This window comes from Stegodyphus dumicola, chromosome X1 (assembly GCF_044657685.1).
Source record: "Stegodyphus dumicola isolate Sdum_Otavi_A_Nest chromosome X1, ASM4465768v1".
NCBI lineage: Eukaryota > Metazoa > Arthropoda > Arachnida > Araneae > Eresidae > Stegodyphus > Stegodyphus dumicola.
Window position 1 is genome coordinate 231,201,275 of NC_140780.1, and position 23,972 is coordinate 231,225,246.

Genomic DNA, 23,972 nt, shown 5'->3' on the forward strand with positions numbered 1-23,972 from the left:
CAAAATGTCCACTATTGGGTTAGTGTCCGCACCCACTATATTTACTTTATATGAAAACAATCACATCGAAATTTCTAGAACTTAAAAGTTCTGTTTCTGTGTAATCATGTTCGAAATGACAACAAATGTTCATTTATATCTCAATCACAAATATACTCACAAACAACTATATCTAAATAATCATAATGTCTAATCACAAATATTGCATTGACATCATATCAAAATTTTCATATAATTTTATTCTCAAAATTATAAACTAAATGAAAATAAAAAACCGCTGCATTATTTAGGAAGGACTTACTAATGACTCGGTGGTACCGCTATACAGCAGAATAAACTTCAAAAACTTATCGTGTGATACTTTTAATGTTCTTTTAGCTACAGCCCGCAAACACAACATATCATCTGTCAGTTTAGTTTCTAGGATGAAGAGTATTGTCATGCCTTTGAAATTTTCTTTAAAATTTCGTTTCTTATACATGTTGAAGGATTTCGCTATATTTTAGGTTTATATTTAAATGAGGACATGTGACACTAGCAGTATAAATATTTTGAATGCATACAAAAGTGTCTGGTGATTGCAGGGATGCAAAACACCACCAGAACTAAATGCCAGCATTTTCAAACATTCTGGCTTTCGCATTTCAATGATTCTCACATTCGACATCTTTCATTACGGCTAGAATTCAAGCATTCGATACTGTCACCATATTTTGCAAATTTTAAGATAAGCTTCTTTTATTGTTTAATTATACTCTCTATGTATAAAGGAGGTTATATCGTTTTCACAAATGATGTACAGGTTGTTATTTATATTTTTCGATGATCAAAACTCACACACGTGCATCTAAAAAATTTTAGGACTAATCTTTCTAAAAATTCCAGGGGAAATGCTAAACGCTTATTGAAAATGCATGGTTATTATTTTGTATATTTGGAAGATACTGATATTACAATGACATCTTAACTTGCGTTTTGGAAAATATCGTCTGCTTGCGGATAGAATTTTCTGCACGTTAATCATTTGCTTTGATTCAGTGAATATCTGCTTACTGCCTTCAAAAGCTAAGCATAGAATGACAATAAAATTTTATTTTAAAGCAGGAAAACAGCAGCGGAGACATTTAAATATTGTATAAGGCATTTGAAAATCAAATATTAAAAAGATTCAATGTTTTCATTGGTAAGGATGATTCTTAATGGACACAAAGATGTCGATAATGAACTTAGAAGCATATGAGCATTCCGTATCGCGCCGCGCGCATAGGGAAAAATCCGTCCTCATGATTGGATATGGCTGTACGCTTAGGGACGCCTTGACTTCGCCAGCGCTCACTTTCATACCTTTTGTTTTAAATTTGAGAACAGTACCGAAAAGGCTATTAATGAAGCACACCGTATTTTCGCCATCAAGAGAGTATACTTCTTGCGGTACTATACTAGGGTGAATTTAACCCTTTGTCCTGGGGGCCTTTTTCGCGCGGCGCAACAGCAACTCGAGATGTTTTGCAGCTTTTTTGAAGCATTTCTTACAAGTAACTTAAAATCATCACACACACACAAATTAATGTATAAAATTTTTGTGTTTTAACATTTTATATATGTTTACACCTTTATAAACACAGTTTCTTAAATAGTAGTCTCTGTAATTTTTCTGTGTATGGTATTTCATGTAACAATTCCTAAGATGCATGCCTGGCTTGTCGGGCAAGTATTGCAGAAATATGTAGTTTGATGCCTCTTTTTCGGGTTCATTTCTCTGAAAACAGACTTCGCGATAGATAAGAAAAGAAAAGATTTCAGATGAGAAAATCTTATCCCCATTTAAAGGGGTATCATTTTATACTTCATAAGATAATACAGAAAGAGCGTAGGAACTCGCTTCGAAGAAACTAAACGTAAACAGTTATTGCCCCGCGTCGACTTTCCGCATCAAACCAAGTGGTGAGCGAGAGTCACCTCTCGAGCTGCGGCATCAAATCACATGGTGCGTGAGATTCACCTCTCGAGTTGCGGTATCAAATCACATGGTGAGTGAGATTCACCTCTCGAGTTGCGGCATCAAATCACATGGTTAGTGAGAGTCATTACTCGAGTGCAAAGGGTTAATATAAAAAATATAGTGTGTTTTCCCTATAGAGAGAAAGCATCATTTCTTCTAATGCCCTAACTCTGTAAATGTATATTAATTTTGTGTACAGAAGTTTTTAATAAATGTGTTTTTAATTAAAAACCGTTCATATTAAAGGTGCTGTGTTTATTAATTAATTAGTTAATGTTCATTGTATATCCATTCTCTACAGATGGAATCCTCGAAAGCATGAAATAAATCAGTTTTTACAAATAGTAAAAGCGTTGGGTGCTTACATAATGCTCAATAAATTCATGATATTTGTAGTCAGTCTGAGAAAGTAAAATTTATTTTTTAAAGTAGACTACTGTAGTTTTGGAACAAAGAAATCGATATACGTATGTGTCAATTTATTATTTTTATATTACTTTATGAATATTCCGCATTTTTTATGTGTAACATGTTTCGTATCTTTGTATAAAAATAATGTTTATCAGAGAAGGAAGTTTCTTTTGTTTCAAGTCAGAGATAATACTAAATGCACTTTTTTCTTCTATTTAAGGTAATTTTAAAAATGTGGGCATTGACATGGAAATAAAATATAAAGTTTAAAAGAAATATTTTCTGCGATATAAAAGAAACAGAACGCAATGAAATTACAATAGCAATATACTTAAGAGCACACAATGCTTTTACAGTTGGGTCGCGATCATCATTTAATACAGTGTGTTTGCACTAAATTCATGAACTCTGCTATTTATAAGCACTTAAGATTGCTTCTGATATTAACAGAATCTTTGGAGGATTTTATAATTTTATTATTCTATGAAGCAGGAAGGCCATCTACAGAAAGCTGCATGTCAATTTTTTTTTTTAGTCTGGCATTATTATTCAAAGAAACCAAACGATAATTTTCACGCGCAGTATTGAATATTCAGAGCAGTATTGAAAACCATAACAATTCGCTTGGGCGTTCCCAAGCATAAAGAAGAATAATGTCATCGGAAGGTATGCCAGGAGTAACCCGCGGTACTCATCCGACGGAAGTGATAGTATCTAGAGTATAGGTTCTCAACCTTATTTTGCGCTCCGGCCACTTTCAGGATATTTTTTAAAGCCCCCAATTTTTTTTACTTGCGAATCTGAAACAGCTATTGCTACGATTATATTTAAACTTGTAATATTATGTATTATAGTCGTAAGACAGGATATGACCCTATCCTTATTTTGAGTTTAAAGAAAACTGTTTCATTGAGAACTGTTGAACATAGAAAATGCCGTGGTTTGCAAGGCAAATATTTATTACAGAATAATACGCAGAGATACACGCAGAGTTACATGCAGAGAAATATAAGCAAAGTTACATGCAGATTTAGAAGCAGAGAGTGAAAACTTCTACAGTGGGACGGTGCTTCTGGACACCTGGGTATCTAGGCTAAAAACCTTACCCCGTGTAGAACATTAATTATCTTTTCGAACATCGTATCGGACGTGACAGAAAGTTATACAGTCAAAAGTCGTTAATCCGGACTCGTCGGGACATCGGCGATTCCGGATTATCGATTTTTCCGGATTATAGATCATCAGTTTAAATCTCGTAAGATGGCATGCAGAAATTCTAAAATTAAAAATATGAAACCATAATTTATGAAATAAAGAACAATTATGATCTAAAGGGTATCAAAATTTGCAAAAAGAAAAAGCTTAATATTTATTTGTTTACTTTATTAAACATTTCTTTCAATGTAAGTTGTTTAATAAGTTTTGCTTCGTTTCATGTGATAATACTTTCTCTTTAATTCTATTAAACAGACATAATTTCTTGTTCAGTTACAAAGTTCCGCCGTTCAAGTCCTATAATTGCTGTGTCAAGAACACCGACTAATTTGTCAATCGAAATTTTTTTGTTTTCAATAACCTCTGCCACTTTTCTTCGCTATCGGAAGCGAATTATAATGACGAGGAACTTGTTTTAAATCATATCAAAGACGGAGCATATCGAGATGAAATACTACATTTGGTAAGGAATTATAAGCCAAATAAAATAAAAACATCTGCTCTGAAGATAAGGATAGTGCTGACAAATCAACTTCCAATTCATTACGCGCCCGCCGCCGAGCAGCGTGAAATTGATAAACAGATTTCGGATTTCAAAACATACTTTCGCTTTAGATCCTTTACATATTAACAAATATGTATCGGAAATTCTATTTGATATAATCGAAAGTTTAAGCTTACTTTTATAAAATTGCTCTTACATTCTGCAAAAAATAATAAGCCGGATGCAATTCGAAAATTAAGGAACAACGCAATCATCAACATTAACTGAAATAGATAATTAGATAATTTTAGCTTATACGTCCATTATACATAAAATGCGCACGCGAAAACGTATTCTGCACTTGCGCACACTCATATGCGCAGTCGTAAAAGGTCTTACGCGCACGCGTGAACGCCTCTGCGCATGTGTCAACGCGGCGCATGCGCAGAAAGTTTTTAGTTTTGATGTCCGGATTATAGATCATTCCGAATTATGGGTATCCGAATTAACGACTGTTGACTGTACTTACTTTTAACCAATAAGAATGCGATTACAAATATCTCAACACTCCCCATTAATCGCACATTATAGAAAATATTAAAAAATTACACAATTTTTTAAACAGCTCAATAATAACAGTTCATAGAATTTTGTTTGGACAGAGCCTTAGTTAACATATCTGCAATTTGTAAACATGATTGTACATATTCAATTTCAATATTATTTTCTTTAACAGCCTTACGAATAAACTTCAATTTTATATGTTTCAGCCTATCAGGTTCAATGTTCCTTCTAACCTTCTTCGGGAACATGCAAGGACCTGACTCGGAACAGAGAGCTTACTAAAGCTATGTTCAAAACTGTGGGAAGTAAACAGGATACACAAGAAGGGTATACAAAACCCTTTATTTTTCTCTATTTACAATGACTTCCGTACTTCGGAATTCACCGACCCGCTACTTGGGGTCAAAACGTAAAAGTATAAAAATAAAACTAAACTCTAATTTAACTTTAGAATAATAAACGTGAAAGATTGGCCTTATATTAACAGGAAGCGTATGTAGTACAGAGAACTGTGAACACTACAATACGTTTAAAATTTATCAAGAGGATTAAATCCTCTGGCCTGGAAGGCAACAAGCAACTGCGTAACTTCTAAGGTAAGCGGCCTGCTTCGACTCACTGCTTCCTCTCTCTCGCTTGGCAAAAAGCCACAACTTAAATACTTGGCGTTCGCCAGACAAACTTTGCATAAAAACCTTAACGCTTATAATTCTGGCCGGAAGTAGAAAATAAGAAGTGATAGTAAAGATTTAAAATAAAATAAACGTTAGTAAAACTTAAGATCCTTACATACTTCCCGCCAGAGTTAATTAGTTTGAAACTGAGGACTAAAACGACCTTGTTGAGAACTTTTAGCTCTAGAATCTAACGCGAGGCCAATCTTTTACAAACATTTCTCACTAGAAACTAGAAATTTAAAAAAAAAATTTTTTTGTTTTTACATTATCAGCTCCATGGACAATTACTTTTCATCTGTACTGCATCGAAACAGGAGTTTTTAGTTGAAATCTGGTTCCTTCCAGAGATCTGGAAGGAAAACTAGTTTAATGAAATGTTACACAATCAAATGGCAAGTCACATGAATATTTATATTTCTCTTAACATTCCTATTTCATTCATGACTTTTATTTAATTATCTCTCCCCGTGCTCTCTGACATGTGTTGTAAAAGAAAACACCGAACACGAATGAGTTTATGTACCAGTGTTCAACACTACCGTCTACAATCAAAACACTAACGTATTAAAATTCAACATAACAAGACCTCGTAACACACCTTATCTTCATCTCTAAACCCTGAGGTACTATTCTGAAAGTGGCTAACTCTGAAGTGTAGCGTCATTCATTCAAACTTTAACACATATTCGCAATAATTTGGCCTTTTTACAGTAACACGAATAAGGTTAAAATTTTTGGCATTACTTTCACTTTTACCATATCACAGTATTTCTTAACATTTAAAATAACAGTTCGCATTGTATATAAGGACATATTAACATGCCGTTAATTTTACGCATTTGAAAACATACATTAGTAGTACATTGTTAACTTCTATTCTTTTCAAAGCAAGTGCCAATTCTTTCTACATTGAAATAATACATTTCAAAAAGTCTTTCACACTAAACTTCTTTCCTGCTAGAATGTTTTAAATAAAATTTATACAATAACATTTTACAATATTTAAGTCTTTACACAACGCTATTATACATCAACTTTAGTTTTACGCGCGAGTAATTGAAAAACATAATACCAAAATCGGTAACAACTCATTTCTCGCCCTTTTGGCGATAAAGGTAGACCTCGCATGAGGTAAAACTTCTTGAAATCTGCCACTTGCAGTAAGAATGAAAGATTAACTTAAGTTTGCAAAGTAACATAAAATTTTAATTATCTTTGTGATATTCGGACATCCTTTTCTGGGCCCAGTCCTTAAAGGTATTGCAGATAGTTGTTTGATTTATTCTCCTTCTTGTACGGGCTCGCCCTTCAGTGCCTTCCTCTGGAAGCTTCCTTTTTTCACCAGTTCGGTCACCCTTGAATACCTTCTTCTTCTCCTCTGCTTGTGGTCTTGGCCGTTTGATGGCAGCTGGTCTTGGCGGAACCGGGAACCTTCTTTCGTGTTCCTGCTTGGACCTCGCTGCTGGCCGTTCAAATTTTCCTTGTAACTTTTCCTCCGCCGCTGATCGCCCTTCCGCAGTTCGGCGACATTTGCTGCGGAGAGTCCTGTCGGATGAGTAGATCTTCCGTTTTAGAGCCGGGTTATAGTTGCCGTCATTTCTCCTGGTTCTCTTCACATACGTCGTCCTTCTCCCTTCTTCATTCTGGGGGTGTTCGTGAACTCTCTTTTCTGGACAGTGGAACGGCTTCTTTTTCTTGCTACCTTCAATTTTTCCGCGGGGAAATTTTCTTTTCACTTGCTCCTGCCTCTTAATGGCTTGCCCTTGTACTTGTCGTTTTTCCACCTCTGGAGCTTGTGCCTGCGGTGTCTGCCGTGCCGGATCCTGCAAAAGATCTGAAAATATTTGCATTTTATTACGATCAATGTAGGGTTTGATTTGATCAATGTTTGCGGAGCAGGTTTCACAATTTCTGGCTTTTAACACTACTACAGCGTGAGTTATTTTTTCTATAACATATGGTCCTTCAAATCGTGGAAAAAATTTGGCAGTCTTATCTTCTGGTGCTGAAGAAAGTGAATGCTTAATTTTTAAAACTTCATCCCCTACTTTATAAGTTACTCCCCGTCGTTTCAAATCATAATAGAGCTTCTGTTTTCTTTGTGCTATTTCAGTATTCTTCTTTGCTTCCTGAATTAGTTTTTCTATATCACCCATTTTAAATTCTGCGGCTCTTTGTTGCACATAAAATAATTTATCTAACGGCGTTATAATCTTTCTGCCTAAAAATAACTCAGCAGGAGTTTTGCCCGTTGTATCATGTTTTGCGGTCCTAAGGGCGAAAGCAAATTCATTGACATAGTTATCCCAAGTTTTATGAAAATTTTTAACATAACTACGGATAATTTTCACTATATTTCTATTGACCCGTTCCGCTATATTTGATTGCGGCCGATACGGGACCATTTTTAAATGACGTATGCCCAGTTTTTGGCACATGTCTTCAAATATATTACTTACAAATTGAGGACCATTATCCGATATAAGTTTTAGGGGCACCCCGTATTTTAAAATATATTTATTTAAAATAGAATCAGTAACTAATTTCGCGGAGGCTCGTTTTAAGGGAACAATTTCGGTCTATTTACTAAAATGATCAACCATAACAAGGAGATAGCGACTTTTATTTAACTGACTTTTTGGGAAAGGGCCCAATACATCGATGCCAATTATTTCATTTGGAAATTCGGATTTAATACTATTTAGAAACCCGGCCGGGCGGAAATTAATATAATTAACTGCTTGACATGTTGGGCAGGACTGGACATACGCCCTTTAACTTTTGCAGTTCAGGAAAGTAGACTGCCTCGCGTACGCGTTGGATAGTTTTTCGAATACCAGCATGAGAAGCTAAAGGGCTGTCATGGAGCTCCTGCAGGATATTTAATGTAAGACTAGCTGGGATAACAGGTCGAAATTCGTTGTTGGAATTCGTAGTTTTTGTATAAAATAATAGACCATCTATTAGTTCGTAATGGGCCGCCCTATTTCTTATCGCCACAATATCTTGGTGGCTAAAATTTTCAGGATCCCTTAAATACTCATAAAAGTTCCAAACTCAGGATCCTTACCCAGTTCGGTTATTACAGTTTCTCGGGAATTTATTGTACATGCTGTGAGCATTGCCACCTTTACGGTATTACCTTGTTCATCTATTTTAATTCTTGATAGGGCATCTGCTACGATATTTTCCTTTCCGGGGGTATGCTTGATTACCAGATTATATTCTTGCAGCTTGAGTGCCCATCTTATTAACCTTGGGGATAAATTTTTCCCTGAGTACAATCTGGTTACCGCTGCATGATCAGAGTACACTGTTATCGGCGCCTTTCCAAAATAGACTCGGAACTTTTGCACTGCTAACAGAACTGCAAGTGCCTCTCTCTCGGTCGCGGAATAGTTTCTTTGTGTTTGATTTAAAGTTCGGCTAAAAAATGCCACGGGCTGCTGATTTTGCGAAAGTACTGCTCCTACCGCATAATCCGAAGCATCCGCTGAAATTTCTAAATTCTCATCCTTTTCAGGAAATTTCAACACAGGGGCTTGCGTTAATGCTTGTTTTAATTTTTCGAAAGCACTATTGGCTTCGGCCGTCCACGAGAATCTTGCCTTTTTCCTTTTTAATTTTAACAATGGCTCAGCGATAGCCGCAAAATCTTTTATAAAGGACCTATAATATGAACAAAGTCCTAGAAAAGAAGAGAGCTTCTTTGCCGTGTTTGGAGTCGGATACTTTTGTACATCGATTATTTTTGATTCGTCTGTCTCGATTCCTTTTTGAGATATTTTGTAACCTAAATATTTTAATTCAGGGGCTGCAAATTTGCACTTTTCAACATTAACTTTTAGACCGGCCTCATTTAATAAAGAAAACACCTGTCTTAAATCCTGTACATGTTGGCCGAGATTATCACTAGTAATAATGATATCGTCTAAATAGATAAATGTGGACTTTCCAAGAACAGGTCTTAACACAATGTCCATGCATCGCTGAAATGTTGCCGGGGCCCCTGAAAGGCCAAACGGCATACGCAAAAATGCATAAGTGCCAGACTTGGTTATAAAAGCAGTCTTAGGCACGTCCTCAGGCCTAACCCCTATTTGAAAATAACCAGTCGTTAAGTCTAAAGTCGTCATAAATTTGGTTGATTTTATGTTCCTTAGAATTTCTTCAATGATCGGTAACCGATATACCGGATATTTAGTTATGGAGTTTAATTTACGGTAATCAATAGCGAATCTCCACCTTTTTGGATGCGTCAAAGGATAGTCATTATTTTTCTTACATAAAACCACCGGGTTAGCATAACTACTTGAGATGGGCGTTATGATCTTTTTACGTAGCATATCGGTAATATGCCATTCTATAATTTTTTCCTTATTCTTATCATACCGGTATGTTTTTTTGGCGAACTGGCATTGCATTTCCGGTGTCAATACTATGGTTAGTAACCTGAGTAAATCCTGGAATATCACTAAATAACGAAGCAAATTCACTTACCACTTGTCGGATTCTTCCTTGCTCGTCATTAGGGAGGTGGTCAAGTTTTAACATCGGCGATTCAGCTTTTTCTGCACGGACTGGTTTCATTGTCAGCTTAAGGGACGCTTCATTAAAATCCTGTGTTGCTTGTGCGTCTGAAAGAAAATCTATTCCTAAGATTATATGTGCTTGCAGATTCTTTACTATAAAAAACATCACCTTTACTTGTTCGTCCTTGATACGGATATACAACGGTACTTTACCTATGCACTTACATTTTTCTCCTTGCGCCGCTAACACTGTCGTATTATCCGAATTATATATGCGGTATTTGCGAAAATACTTCCTAAAAAATCTTCTGCCACACAGGAACACTGCGCGCCTGTATCCAAGAGTGCGGTGGCTGGGATATTATTCACCAACACTTCAATCTTCGGAAGAGTCAAATTTTTCACCATTACTGTATTTAACTTGTAGGAAGAGGGGTTTTCGTGGCCTTCGGATTTCCGCACCCTCCCGTCAGCAGAAATCCGTTTTAGTTTAAATCCTTTTTTGTTTCCATGCTTTCCTTCTTTTTCCACTGGCCTTGAGACTTTTTTCCTGGGTTGCTATTTAACTGTCGACGTTCGCCGGCTGTTTTTGAATGCTCGGGTTTCCTTGCCCACTGATTCGCTTTGCCTCCGTAGCCGTGTGCTTGAGTTTGCTGTAGTCTTGGCGTACCAAATTGGTTTCGCTGTTGATATTGGCGTCTTCTTTCGACGTCCGCCGTTCTTCTACTTTCAAACTGGATTGCTAGCTCAAATAACTTTTCCAATGTAGTCGGATTCCTTAATTCAATAAAGTCTTGTACTTGGGGAAGTAACCTGGGCAAAATCACTTGAATTATCTCAGGATCCGGACGGTTTCCATACAAGAGTTTGAATTAATGAATGTTTCTTAAAATAAAGCTTGAGAGATTTTCAATTGGTTTCTGGTATATGCTGAAAAGTTCCGCTTCTAATTTCGAGCGGTCCCTTACGACAGGGAAGGCTTTTACTAGGGCAGTCTTGGAATTTTCGTAAGTATAGGTGGGACTTCCTGCTTGACCCAAGAGACTTCTGCCTATACATTTGAACCAGTTAAGCGCTTGGCCCCTCAAAGCGCTGGTAGCTAAGGTAACTTTTTGAAACTCGTGCACGGGGTAGAGCATGAATTGGTCATCCAATTTTTCCAAAAAACTGGTTACCGGTGAGTTTCCATTAAATGTTGCTTCTGGTTTCATCGAAGCGCGCATGGTCTGGACGATGTAACCAAATCCTTCCAGGGCGGCAGCTGGCATTTCTGGATTCTGAGCCGTTTCTGCAGGCAGCACAGGTTCTTCTTGAAACTCGGCCATGGTTATTCTTCTTCGTTGGGCGCCACTATCAGGTTCAATGTTCCTTCTAACCTTCTTCGGGAACATGCAAGGACCTGACTCGGAACAGAGAGCTTACTAAAGCTATGTTCAAAACTGTGGGAAGTAAACAGGATACACATGAAGGGTATACAAAACCCTTTATTTTTTCTCTTTTTACAATGACTTCCGTACTTCGGAATACACCGACCCGCTACTTGGGGTCAAAACGTAAAAGTATAAAAATAAAGCTAAACTCTAATTTAACTTTAGAATAATAAACGTGGAAGATTGGCCTTATATTAACAGGAAGCGTATGTAGTACAGAGAACTGTGAACACTACAATACGTTTAAAATTTATCAAGAGGATTAAAACGTCTGGCCTGGAAGGCAACAAGCAACTGCGTAACTTCTAAGGTAAGCGGCCTGCTTCGACTCACTGCTTCCTCTCTCTCGCTTGGCAAAAAGCCACAACTTAAATACTTGGCGTTCGCCAGACAAACTTTGCATAAAAACCTTAACGCTTATAATTCTGGCCGGAAGTAGAAAATAAGAAGTGATAGTAAAGATTTAAAATAAAATAAACGTTAGTAAAACTTAAGATCCTTACAAGCCTACCAGAAAAGTTTTCATTAACAATACTTTTAATACATGACTGGTTATCTTCAAAAATATACACATTTTTAACCCTGGAAATTTCATTTACAACATTTTTTATCCATATAATATCTTGAATACCTTTGCATAAAGCAATTATTTCAGCTTCTGTTGATGAAAGTGCAATACACTTATTCTTGTTACAGCACCACATAATAGGACAATTTGAAAACATTATAAAGTAACCAGTAATTGATTTCCTATCTTGAGTACCTCCCCCAATCTGCATCTACATACAAACATAAGTTTGCCCTTTCCAAATCACCCTTTTTGTATATTAATTTTAAATTTAAGGTGTTTTTCAAGTGCCTAAGAATTCTCTTTAGAGCACACCAAGCAACATCAGTAGGATGCTCCTGCAGTTGGCTTAAGCAATTTACTGCAAATAAAATACCTGGCCTTGTGGTATATGCTAAGTAAAGTAAAGATCCAATTAATTCTTTATATGGGCCATGAAATGCATTTCCTTTCTGAAAATCAGCTGCTGTACATTTTGGTTCAATGGGAGTTTGGGCTGTTTTACAATCAGACATTTTAAATTTATCAAGTAATTTTTCAGTATATGGTTTCTGATCTAAATATAAACAACCAGACTCAAACTTCAGTCTAATGCCTAAAAATTCTGAGACACTTTCAGATTTGATCAAACTTATTTTTCTGCGCAGGGTATGCCTTCTCAGGTTTTTATAGGTTCTTTTATGGGTCTTTCGCGGCGACGTAAATCCATTGCTGTCTGTCGTTTTATTTTTCCGACCTTTTACGCTAACATTTCTTTTTAATGGTTTTTCTTTCTCATTGCTGGATGGGGTAGGTAAGTTAGATAAATCTTTAATGACCTCCTCTAATCTATCATAGTTACTGTGGTTTAACATGAAATGTATTAATTCAATATTGACTTTCAATTGAATCACCTGTGGGTCGGAATCCGGACAATTTGCTTTCAACATCGCATCAACATCTTTCTCATATTTTTTTTTTCAATTCTAAATAAGTACGGGTAATGGGTCCCCCTGCACTCTCACATAAATGCTCAAAAAATAACTTAGCCTGCTCTTTTATGCTGCTACACGCTGCGGCAAAAGACTGCTACTAACGTTGGCTGGACGGTAATGTATACTAAGACTAACAAGTACAAAAGAACTTACCCAGAGTCACGATGTATAAGTCTGATCTCGAGTGATCCACAAACGTAAATCCAAGGCTGGTAAGCGCCTCACGAAAACTTCGCACCGGGATGCCAAGAACACAAAAACACTCAACCTCGTCTCTACGAGCTCAGCGGTTGAATGATTACTTTTGCGTGCGTACGGGTTCGTTTGAAATGAATGCACAAGTCCGATAAAAATGAGCAAAAAATTTATTATTATCACAAGAAAAATGCTTAAATTTTCTCAAATTATCATGTAGTATTACAATATCTCACAGTAGTTATCTTTTAACTAATCAAATGTCCAATAGAACGTAATTCAAAACAGCTAAAGAACGCTAATCCGCGAATTCGCTACAATCAACAAGAGCAGTTTTCTAAACAACAACAAACTACGCAGCAACTACTACGAACTGAGATGTTTTCCTCCTTTTATAAGATTTTAAAAATCCCGCGCTAGAATTTTCTGGTACTTTCTCGAAATCAAAAAGACATATTTATTTATTTAATGCACGCGCTCTTGTATTTTCAATTTTCCGGCTTAGCTTTCTTTTAATATTCGTCACGCGCTGCACTGCGCGAGAAATAAAACCATTTAATTTATAATTGAACTAACATTAGCTTTTTAAATACCAAATTCGTAACATTACCATTACGAGAGTGAAAACATGTAAGCAACCAGAGATGGTGTACCACCGGGGTGCCTGGGTCAAAGGACCCTACCCCAATCGAAAATACGCTAATTCGAACACAATGCAAGATAATAATATGCCCAAGATATCTAATTTTTTTAATTAATATATATATATATATATATATGCAAATTATTCATGGGCTTAAAAAGTGAAGTTAGGATGATAATTACTAATTGATGAGAGCGTACATGATCACATGAAGAACATGCCGTCCAGGAAAGCTCAGCAGGAACAGAAACAGCAGTACATAGCAAAATCATACAAAGTTTGGTAAATGCAATACCCAGTGTGCAAAAATTAAAAGAACAGAATACAATTAATCAGTAAATTACTCAGTACAAGTTAGAAGTAATAATAATACACAGTACAAAAACATGCCATTAAGGAGGTATAGTTGAACTTAATCAGTTGTGTCTCTAAGAATGGCCATAGCTGTTATGTTACACATTACTAGTTGTACTAAAAATTTCTTCGAATATTGAAAACAAAACAAACAGTTTATCAATAGAATGTTCTGCACTTTGCAGTTCAGGCATTTTTTTCTGAAACCTTTTTTAGGATACTCATAACAAAGAAGCCTCTAAATATTTCACAGACCTCCACTTTATAAACATCAGAAAATGCACTGAAAGAAAAGTCAGCACTTTGGCCACTCCTGGGCGAAATACCCCGACTTACGGATTTATCCGATCTGCCTTTGGTTATATTTGCGTAGCTTACACCAGGGCTTACACACAGCACTAAATCCACGTTCAGCTGAATAGGAAAATGGGAATGCTATCAGAAATCGTTGAGTAATCGACTATAATCCTGGGTACAGTTGCAAAATCGGCCCTGAGGCCAAAAGTTTTGTTAGCCATCCTTGAATTTAATTTTTATTTCTTCATTTGTCGTCAGTTCTATTAGTTCTTCTTCTAACTGGGATGATCCTGCTGTGTTGGCGTTTGAAAAAAGATCCAAACCCCAGTCTGGTATGTCCATGTTTAGAATGTCTTGGAATCGTTCCTTGAGACCACTGTGGAGGTTTTCCAAGTGTTGACAATAAATGAGCAAGTTGTCGTGCTTGAATGATGCTCCTGAGAAATTTGGGAAGTTATTGAATTTGCGTCAGCCAATATTTCTTTTGTATAATAGCCGTTTTGACACGAAAGCAACAATGCTATTTTTTGTCTTAATCAAGTTTAAGTCGTCGCCTTGAAGTTGGAGATTGGCATCATAAACAATTTATACAGGTCTGTCAAGTACGCAATATCTTTCTATGGTGAAATGAGGTTGTCGCGCAGTTCCGTGTCTTTGTTTCCTAGGAACTCCATCACAGACCCAAACAGATTGTAAAATCGAGTCAAAGAAGTGCTGAGTTTTTCGCAATCAAATGCTGTGGAGGAATTACGCAATGCACAGCAAGCACGTTAGGAACTTTATTTTTTAAGCACTCTGTGAAGCCTTTGTGACGCCCTGTCATATCCAGCACGCCCTCCGTAGCAAATGACAAAATATTATTAAAAGGACTTTCTTTTTCGTCACAAAGTTTTTCCAGTATATTGAATATGGTTTCTCCTTTTGTATCTGTTTCCAAATTGGTAACAAACAATAGTTCTTGGCATATTTTTTCATCTTTAATAAACCTCACGTATGACAATAATAATGCTTCATTAATTGGTAAATTGGACTCATCCAGCTGAATTGAAAATTGGCGAGTCTGCAGTTGATTGCACAATGATTCTTCAATATTTTCAGCCATCTCATCAATTCGTCTTTGCGCAGACTTACTGCTCAAAGGAATTTTTCGGATAATATCTGTATCTGGTTTACGAAGCACAGTGGTTATTACTTCTTTTACTGCTGGTAAAATTAAATCTTCCCCAATAGCATGTGGTTTGCCTGTTTTAGCGATCAACAATGAGATATTGTACGAAGTTCGAAGTCCGTCATCGTCCTGCTTAAAAGTTGCTGAAAAAAGTTTTCGTATTAGTTGGCTCACTTTCCTACTTCCTTTTTCCTGTTTTGAAAATAGGTCACATCTTTGTCTTTCTTATTCGGGTGCATTTTATTAAAATGATCTTGAAGCTTAGAAAGCTTCACCGCTTCATTTGAAAATGTTTTTAACAAATAAGGTACATTGGGGATGATGAATTCATGGATTTTCGATAAATTAGTATTTAATATAATCCACACTATACTGCCGTCTCTTCTTTTTTTGCTTCCGACATGGTGTTTACTTTACAGATACGTGAGTAGTAGTAGTGAATGTTAGACATACCCAAGTTAAGGGTTATTTATTATAAAAAATATATATACTGTGTTACAGCTGTGACAAGAAACGTGACATTCAGAGCTTGTTGACAAGCAGATGTTACTAGCTGGTAAAAAAATGCGTACCAAAAGACGGTTCTTACCAATTAACTATTTTCATTACTCAAAAATACATGACAAACAGCGCATGTTCTTAATTTACTATTTCCTTTTCTCATGGGGAAAAAATCGGTGTTAAGCACTCTGTGGGAGATCCTCTCAGGGAGACCCAAAAGAAAGACTTTGAGAACGCTAAAAGATCTGCGGAAAACTGTGATGGATGTGCTGTGAATAGGGCGGAAAGACTGCGTCTGCCGAAGCAAATGGTCTGCTTCGGTTTTATTCAATGCTCTAATGCTAATTTTAACATAATTCATCTTTTGTATAACCAAGAATTAATGTGTTACGTTTTCGTTAAAAATAAAAAAGACAACATGTCTGTTTATTCTCCCATCTCGGGAAAACTCGCCTACGTTACAAAACTAAAGAGGTATCTCTCAACAGTGAAAGATCAACTTTTAAAACCCTATCATCAATTGCACGCGATAACGCTAATAAAAATAAAATGACCAATCATTTCCTTTATACAGGTTCTAGTCATATAACACGCATCAACAGGAAAAAGATAAACATGCGGTGACTCGTTTATAACACTCGGCGCGGAAGTAAAGCGCCAGGTGCGGGAGCAAAGTGCGAGTTAGAACAAACACAGATAATACTGTTAATTCCTGCAGGATTGCAAAAATCACGTCACTTAACAAAAACTTGTTATAATTAAAATGTTACAAGCATATTTTTGCTATTTTTTATTAACAGGCTTTTGTTAACTTTGCCTGTATTTATATTTGAGATATTTTACGTGAAATTGGATGATTTGAATATTTTTAATTCAAATATAAAATTAAAAATGTTTATATCATCCAAGTGAAAGTAGATCTGAATATAATGGAATCTTAAGTTTAATTTTTATCCACTTTCCGAACTACAGAAATATGCGAATTTTCTCACACGTGATAGAAGTGATTAAAATACATACAATAACAAAAATTAACCAATATTGGTGCTAGTTCAGTTTTCCTACCCCCTCCAAATATTTATAAACAACTAAAAAAAGTAATTATTTAAACAAAATCTATTGTTTTTTTAAAGGCAGAATTTTATATAAATCATTAATAAAGTACATCAGTGGCCATAAAACAACTTTTTCTATATACTTAATTGGCTTTATGAATAAAGTTAGGTTATGGTTTGTACCTCCTCTTGCGAGGTATAGTTGCTTAAACTAAATAATACACACTAATATCGTTACCAAATGTATGATGAAAATCATACATTTGGTAACGATATTAGTGTGTATTCAGATGCAATAACAAAGTCATGCTATAATTTATCAATTCTCACTACTGCTGAGTGTAAAAGAAACCATCAGACACAACGTTAAACTAAGTATAACTCTTTATTGTTACAAAAAAAAGTAGTTATTTCTCCACTTCTTTTGCTACAACCTCCGCTGACTACGAAAATATCATCAAACAGTTCCAAGTTTTCAAGCTCCTCCAACTTGATTTCCATTTAAACGCGAAAAAAAAATTAGACCTTTAGTTTTTCTACCCCCAGACTAAATTACATATTTTTTTTAATATAATGTATAGGGAATAGGAAGCACCCCAGTATTAAAGTTTACTTTATTTGGTACATGATTAGCGTGTTTTTTTTTAAGACAATATTTTTTAAATCTACCCACGCGCCTCCATGCCATCTCAACGCCCTCTAATTTTCTCTGGGTCTTCTACAGCTCCCCTGAAAGTCTCATACGACCATATTGAGAATCTAGGACATAGACGGACCTTAAAACCGAAAGTGACGTCACCAAGGCTATCTTGGATTTCTATCTTGGAAGGGACGACACCTAGTTTGAATGATGTGATGCTTTTCATATGGTTTTCCAAAGTTTCAATTTTGTTTTGTGATAATGACAATATTTTTAAGTTTTTATTTCTGCGGGAACGGCGAATTTTTTTCCGTTTTTTTCCGGGTTTTTTTTTTTTTTTTTTTTTTTTTTTTTTTTTTTTTTTTTTTACAACGGTCTCTTGAACCACGTGCTAGGAATGACATCAACTTTCATTTATTTTCCTTTAGTATTTCTAATTATTTAATATGGAATTAATTTCAATTATTAAATCAGTCGTTATTTTTTATTACTTAATCTATCATTACTTTTAACTGAACGTCTTATTATTTAATATTTTTTCCATTTTTAAATTATTCTATTTAAAACAATACCTTTCCCGTGAAATTCAAAACGCAGGTGGGAGACACACAAAATGCCTCAAGGCAATGGTTTGTTCCTTGAATCTTGTTATTTGACTTTATCCAACGAAAACAACTATGATGTCATTACACTGAAAGGTTGCAGAAAGAAGGCTCGTTCGCCTTTCCCCTCCCCCGCCTGAGTGACCCGAAGCCATGGAGGTAGGAAAGGGAGGAGGGGCCATTCCGCGCTAGAAGTGAAGCACTGCTTTGAAGCTTGGGTCACCAGACGGGGTGTTCTTTGTTTACATTCAGAAGCTCGCTTGACAAGATTCTGATAGTATTTCGACACACGACAGTTCCAAAGAAATCGAAAAAGGGACACTTTCGCATGAAAGAAACATTCATAGTGTAATGGATAATAGCAATTTGTATAGTTTACTGACATTTACGCAAAAATCACATCTTGGTTATTTTTCGATAACTAACACCAGCGATTTTGATTAGGAATTTGTTTTATAAAATTCTAAGCTGTTGCACTACAAAATTATAGATTTTTAAGAAAATTGCTAAAAGAGAACTGCCAAAATTTATTTTCTAGAAGATTTGAAAAGTTTGAAACTTGATGGCTGAATGTAAATATAAAATTATGTATGTTAAAATATTTGTAATTAGGCACATAGGTCAGATTAAGTTTTTATTAAATAGAGTAACGCATGCAAGGGCTATCTGCCTAAAGAGAGAGAGATGCCATCGTGGAGGAATTTTGAAGAAAGACTGACCTTTGAGTGGGTATTAAAAATAATACTTATAATTTTCATTCAAATTATATTCATATATATTTTTTATGTAAAACTTTCGGGTGTATGCTAAATTAGTGTAAATTACTTTACACGAAAAATATAGTGAATGCACAGAAATTAAAGATTTGCACATGCAGGAAATGATAAATAGGAAATATGTATGGGTATTTATGCATGTGCTTGCAAAAAGCATGTATCTGCCTTTGACAAAATACTTAAATATTCATTAAATTATTTATAAATGTATTTGAAATGAAGAATTTATTCACTTATAAACAACTGTGAAAGTACTGTGAAGAAATCTAATGATTAAATGTATCTAATTTATAATGATTATAAATGTTATCTAAATATATAATAACCTTAATATTGAATTGTAAACATAAATTGAAATCCTGTTGACAAATACGTTATAAAACTATTTAAGCAAGAATTGTTCGTATTGGGAAGCAATCTGTTAAAATCTATTTTAAAGCAAATGCTATGAGATGCGCACTTAAGAACGTAATAAAGAGTTTTGGAATATGTATTGTTGAAATGAAGGGTAAAAAAAAATCTGATGAGCATAAGTAAAAGAATTATTCTCTTTACATTTTATAATAACTCAGTTACAAGTTTTAAATAATACTTAAAAAAAATAATAATAAATAAATAAATAAAATAAATAAATAAATAAAAAAACTTATTTTTATTCCCTTTCAGAAATGTTCAGAGAAAGTCAAATACTATTTAATACCTATTTAATTATTAGGAATTAGCGAAATACTTATTTAAAGTATTTCGCTAATTCCTAAATAATTCTCTAATTTAAAATGAACCGAATAGAGCATTAATTATAAATTGACTTACATTTTTCGATTTAAAAGAAGCCAAAAAATCATGTCATATTTAAGAAAGTATTTTAGGAAGAAGCTCTATAAATAGAAAAGAAATAATGCATAATTTTAATATTAATAATACAATAAACTTTGATCTTAATTTTTGTACCTTTATAAAATTATAACCGATTAAATTATAATTTATAACCGAATAAAATCGAATTACCTTAATTTTTTTTTCTAATGTAATTAACGAAAACTTGTGAAAATATTTCATTCAAATTAAACCATTCTGAGAAAACTGTCCTGTGAAAAGTATAGCATTTAATTCCGTTCAGAATGAAATGTTGTTTAAAAATACGTTGTTTTCACATACTTAGGACTCTGAAGTGTTGTAGAAAAAGAAAATATATACATTTATATGTATATTTGTGACGTAATTACAAAATATTTACGCCCGAACGCGTCAAATCCCATAGAACTCAATGGTAAATGACCCAATGTTTTGGTCACCACGTAGGGATCGCCGGTGCTTCAGAGCAGGGTACGGAGAAACTTGTTTAGGGCGACTCCATTTTACTTCTTACCTCCATGCCCGAAGCACTTGCGGCATGAAGTTTTTCGCGAGTATTTCCGCTCTCGTGTTGTTAACACCACATGACCATTGATCAAGGAAACATAGATTGTTTTCAAAATTCATGATGTAACCCCTCCAAATTGATTATGGCCCTTATTCGACACCAAAATTACTAAATTAAGTCCTTCAGTGTTTTTACCTTTTTTCACTGTGGAAGGCAATTACTCTTTTTGTTAACTTAACATTTTGGCACTAAATTTGCCTCTTTGCGGAACCCTCTTTTTGGCGATAAAGATTATTCTTTGAGGATGTGGGGATAAAGGATACATGCCTATGAGGCCCGTAATAGAACCCTTCCTTGGTCCTTGGCGTTTAAAAGGGCCAATCAGATTCTCGCTAACATTAACCTTCCTGTTTTAATCAATCAGAGTGCTTTTTTATTAAAGCGACCATAGATTTACCTTGGCTTTCTAAGTCATTACTTTAAATTTATTCTTTTCTGTCTTAAATGTAAGATTTTCTCATATTTTAAATTTCTGTGTTTGTTTTCAGAAGCATATTTTTATTGTCTGCTTTTTGCTTCTCATTCTTACCAAATTTAATTTATTAAATTTCTTCCCACGTTTATACATTTTGCAAACGTAAATTTTACTTTCGAAAATTAATGTTTTGACATTTTTATTTCTACAAACGTAAATTTATTTGGCTCGACTCTTATATGGGCCCTAATATCACCAAATGTGGCGATATATGTTCTGCGCAGGTTTTTGGGGCGATTACGTTTTGATGAGTGAGTGATTTCTCTGAACTAACCGGTTAAATTTGAAGAAATTTTGACGAATCATGTAAATATTGTACCCGCATAACTTTAATATCGATAATATAACTTCTGTTATATCAGAAGTTCAAACCCAGTTCTCTTTGATACTGACATAATTTTCCAACTAACTATGTGTAATTTCTTTATATCTCATACTTATAAAAAACTGCATATATTAAAAGCAACCTTTATTAAGTATACAAAAGCTAAACAGAATTATTAATTCAAATAAATTCAATACGATACGGTAAGATAAAATACAGTCATGTAAAGAAAAATATGTCTTGACGGCGAAACGCCCCGACGGCGAAACATCCCGACGGCGAAACGGCCACTATGTAATGGCGACTGTGAAAAGTCCTAAGCTCGACCAAAATACACATGTGCTTTAAAATTACCTAAATAAATTCAAATGCAAGTATTCAAACAAGAATGCTTCACAAATCTGAGAAAACATAAGAACGTAGCGAATAATTAATTAAGGCAAAGTATTTAAAGGACTAAGAAAAGAGATATTGGTGGAAGAATTTCTAACACAAACTTGCTCTATTCTGATTACGCATGGGCTGCATCCTTTATTTAAGTTATTATTCAAAATAAATCCTATATATAGCTAAGGATTTTGTCCACATAAATTTGTAATATAAATTATTAGAACGGCTCCAGACGTATGCAATAATTATATACTATCTATAGAAAAACTTCTTCCCAAGGTTAAGCAACAGACGTGAAATATGAAACTGAAGACGAAAATGCGAGATTTCGAACAAAAGGAAAGCAAAACATAAAAATAAATAAATAAATAAATAAATAAATAAATAAAAGTATTTTTTCCTACTTATATTCTGAATGCGATAAATTAGGAGTAAGAATTTTAATCAGTTTCATGCATTGTGCATGAAATATAATGAAGCACCTTTTAATCATTTACTAAGCACATTTATTTATACTAAAATCATCCGTTCAGAGGCTGTGATTTGCATTTAGGCACTGACTGATAAATCAGAGTGAGTCTTTTCTAAAGCTTCAGATTTAGAAATAATACTACTACTGGAATATTACAACTCAAAAGCAAAAGGTTTACAACAACAATGGAATTTAGCGTAAGCGAGAGACTTTGAAAAATTACCTTTTGGGGGGGGGCTGATTTTTATGAATTCCCATATCGGTAGCAAAATTATAATGCACTTCATATGAACTTTTAATTTTCTTTTATATTAATTACGAGCATTTTTTCAATTACATAGATTTAAAGAAAATGTTTCGTGTTAATTTTCTTTTTTCATAAGATTTATAAAATTATCTGCTTAATTTTTTTCATTTTCTCATTTATAGTACCGAAAGAGTACAACAGAACATTTTCTGGAAAATGTCCATAATTTATAAGTCATGTTTCACGTTTGCTAGATAATTTAATTAACATTTTATTAGTAAGCAGAAATTTTTATTGTGTTTTCAATGGAAAATGCCCGAATTCAGTGTTTCATTATTAATTTCAGAACCTTTAACCATTTCTATTCGAAACAAACACAGTCAAATTATTGTCAAGGTATTCCATATAGTTACAGTTTTCTACTTGTCAAACCATTTAATTTCTAATGAAGTTTGATTCTTTGCCAAATAGTGAAATGTTTGTTATTTTTTGCACCCGAAAGCATTTCGTATCGTATTCGTATCATATTCGTAAATGAATATTTCCTGAAATATTCTTCATTTCCTTTTGGAAAGTTTACATGAGTATCTTCATTTTTAATATTTTAACGTGTCTTTTCCTGCATCCCAAATAAATTTTTGAGCGTAAAATTTGCAATTTTGACGGAGGTTATTTGCGGATAACTGTGACGTTATCGTGTTTTCATAAACCGCTTTTTGGGAAAGATCGTTATTGATAACCTTTAGAACACTTTGAATATACTACCTCTTTTTACGTTACTACCATGGCAAATCATCGAATTTCCAAATATTTTCCTATTCATCTTTTACAATGCCTTCTAAACACTTGGGAACAAATTTTACTAAATAGTTTATAAGGTATTTTCTCCCTCCTTTCAGCAAACCTTCCTGGTGTAACGGTAGAACACTGGGCACGTATTCGAGAGTCAAGTTTCGAGTCCCGGAGAGGGCACTGCACATTTTTCAAGTTTTATGCTTCCAAAACACAGTCTACAAATGGAACCCGAAATAAAAGGTGGAGGACAATAACTCATCACCACCAAGATTTAGCAGTTGGGTCCCCTAATCCCTATTTTCTCCCTCCTTCCAGCATGACTTCGTGGTGTAACGATAGCACACTCGGCGCGTATTCGAGCCGGAGACTTTTAACCCTAGCTGATATGGGTTTTGAATACTTTCTCTAAATCATCACGATCACTGACTTGCATTAAGAAACATTTTGTACTAATTTCGTACGAAACATGTCTAAGAAAATATCAGTATCTCATCTTCATAAGAAACATACTTTATAATGCTTTGATTTAAATTACTGGGAGAAAAAGAATCATTGTTTTGTAAAAATGCATTAAAAATTACGTTTTATCACATTTGAGAAGAGCAATTAATCATACATAGCTAGTGTAGTGTATTGATGAGCAGGGTTATACTTTAACTTATTGTATTACATATCAAGCGAATATTTGAAGAAAGTCATGTTTATCCCTTACTTGCTCATTTTCCAAGTCGAATTTTACTAACACATAGATATCTTT

The 23,972-nt window shown here is 34.6% G+C and overlaps 1 protein-coding gene across 7 annotated transcripts in view; it reads right to left on the reverse strand.

Annotated features, from left to right (window-relative positions):
• LOC118192806 (solute carrier family 2, facilitated glucose transporter member 10-like) overlaps positions 1–23,972 on the reverse strand; it is a 216,332-nt gene that overhangs the window by 158,814 nt on the left and 33,546 nt on the right. Inside the window, exon 1 of one of the 7 annotated variants that reach the window (XM_085807062.1) lies at positions 5,618–5,684. The exons of the other annotated variants lie outside the window; for them this stretch is intronic. The gene's annotated coding sequence lies outside the window, so the exon portion shown is untranslated. Of the gene's footprint in view, positions 1–5,617; positions 5,685–23,972 lie in introns of those variants that run through there. 7 annotated transcript variants of the gene reach the window in all.